The sequence below is a fragment of the Macrotis lagotis genome, chromosome 3 (assembly GCF_037893015.1).
Source record: "Macrotis lagotis isolate mMagLag1 chromosome 3, bilby.v1.9.chrom.fasta, whole genome shotgun sequence".
Taxonomy (NCBI): Eukaryota; Metazoa; Chordata; class Mammalia; order Peramelemorphia; family Peramelidae; genus Macrotis; species Macrotis lagotis.
This window is the reverse complement of record NC_133660.1, coordinates 188,538,109-188,540,441: the sequence shown is the minus strand read 5'-3', so window position 1 is coordinate 188,540,441 and position 2,333 is coordinate 188,538,109. Positions and strand designations below refer to the sequence as shown.

Genomic DNA, 2,333 nt, shown 5'->3' with positions numbered 1-2,333 from the left:
GGAAAATCCCTAGGCAGCGGATCTCCAGGGCCAGAAGAAAAGCAAAATAAGGGGGGAAAGTAAAGTATAGAAGATCTCTCTATTATCATTATTATTATTATTATTATTTATCTTGCATGTGATCCATTCGTCATCCCTTTCCTGCTTCTCTTCCTGTTGCAGCATCCAATTAGTGATTCTGCAGCTGTTTTTCCATTGATGCAATTCATTTCCCTTCTAACCATCATGGAGAATGGGATGAACAAGGTTCTGCCTGACCTTTACTTTGGTAACTTTTAATAAAGATGCTGAGCAACTAAAAAATAATAAGATTACACACATTGTCACTATCCATGATAGGACCAGGCCTGGGCTCCAGGAAATTAAGTACCTATATATTCCTGTTGAAAGATCTATCCTCCCAGAATTTGACAAGACATTTTTAAAGAGAGTATCAGATTCATTCACAAATGCTGGCTTAGAGCTGAGGGCTGTCTTGTATACTGCCTGTTTGTGTTTGCAGAAGTATGACCTTGGTGGTTTCTTATATTATGATATTTACTGATTTTTGGCTGGGAAGATACACCACACATGGTTCAGGCAGGTAGGTCTTGTGCCAATCCAACTTGGGCTTCCAGAAGCAACTGCAGGAGTTTGAAAAGAATAAAATTCAGCAATATTGGTAATGACTAAAAGAGGAGTATGGAGAAAAGGCTTTGAAGGATGCAGAAGAAGCCAAAATCATTCTGACAAAGAGAAAGTTCAAGCAGACTACCTCAGCACAAGCCCAGCAAGAGGTGGTGAAATAGCTTTTTGACCCAATCATCACTAGCATGCAATAACTACACTACAGAGACATAACTCAAAAGAATGTTACCTCTTCTTTTTTGTCTTCTTCCTGCTTGTCTTTCATATTTTTCTGTATTCAGTGTGTGGTACAGGAGCTTTGCCAGGGGTGAAGGGAGGCTGGTGGTCGAGGTCTGATCATTGTAGTGGTAGAGGAATCAAGGTATTTTCCTACTGTAAATATTCATACTTTGGCACCTTTGACTTACAGTTTCAGACTCTTCTGCAAGTGGCCCCAACCTTAGCTTGTTTTTGAAAAAGGGATGCTGCTCAGTTTCAGTGCTCACCTGTAGAGGATAGGTGCATGCATGCACATATGTATGTCTGTTATGTGAGCACAAATGTGTGGTTTTGTATATATGTTAATGATTATATGTGTATATATATATATATGTGTGTGTGTGTGTCTGTGTACATATTCTTAAAGGCACTATCTCAGTCCTAGTCACCAGGATCACCTCAAAGGTTTCTTAATTCCTAGGTTGATTTTTCACCATCACTCTATAACAGACTTGTCTCAGGATACTATGTGTCTGTAGGGATTTTTGTGTTGTGCCCAACAACACATTAATACTTGTCTGAAAGTTGATTAAGGACTTTTGTTTGTACTGTGGAATGAGAAGTTGACCTCGGTCACCTCATAGAATGTGGTTGTATTTGTTTGCTTGTTTGGGATTTTTTTAAACTGATACACCTGACCCATGAGTAGACAAACTCAATATTTTAGGGAAGAGAAATGGAAGGAATTCAATGCCCTTCTGAGGCATTTGAATATTTCCAACTTTCCTTGAATAATAATACTGCTGATGGGTCTAAAGTATTAAAACAGAGACAGCAGTATATGGGTGCAGATATATAACCTCTGCTTTGTGTGCAGCAGAAGGTATCATCTGCATCTTCTAGGGGAGCGCCAATCAGTTTCCATATCAGAGCTCTGTGAATAGATACATGTACCCATCTTCTCCCTAAAAAAAGATATTTTGTCAGTTTCACTCTGAATTCTACCAACAAAAGAATTGGAAAAAAAAGAAAAGCTATCCAGTGCTTTGTAGGGTCTGTGGTAAATGTGAGCCATTTGAAGACAGAGAAGAAAGAAATCCTGAGTTTATGGATGTAAAGTTTGACAAAATTGATATATTATTGGTGCAGTTAAAATTTTACACTCCAAACAGCAACAAACTACTCTTGTTAGAACCTTTTTGTCAAACCAAAAAGGAAATTTTATTCTAGTATTGAAGAGTATTGAATTGTTAGTTTCTAAGTATATAAAGGTACATATATGATTTTGAATATCTGAATATCATACATAATCCAAAATATCATTTTAAATAGTGATTGCCAGACTTCCAGCCAAGATGGTAGAGAAACTACAGGCACTGTGCTAAGGTCTCTTGATCTTCCCTCATATATATAGGAAACAGACCTCCTAACAGAAATTTGATTGACAAAACCCAGAAAAAGAAGCTAGGAAAAGAACATCTAACTCAATGTTTGTTTTCCAGGATTAT

At 37.5% G+C, this 2,333-nt stretch overlaps 1 pseudogene; it reads left to right on the top strand.

Moving 5' to 3' along the window:
• The first annotated feature begins 225 nt into the window (after nucleotides 1–225).
• On the top strand, nucleotides 226–840 carry LOC141516367 (dual specificity protein phosphatase 22 pseudogene; annotated as a pseudogene).
• The last annotated feature ends 1,493 nt before the right edge of the window (nucleotides 841–2,333 follow it).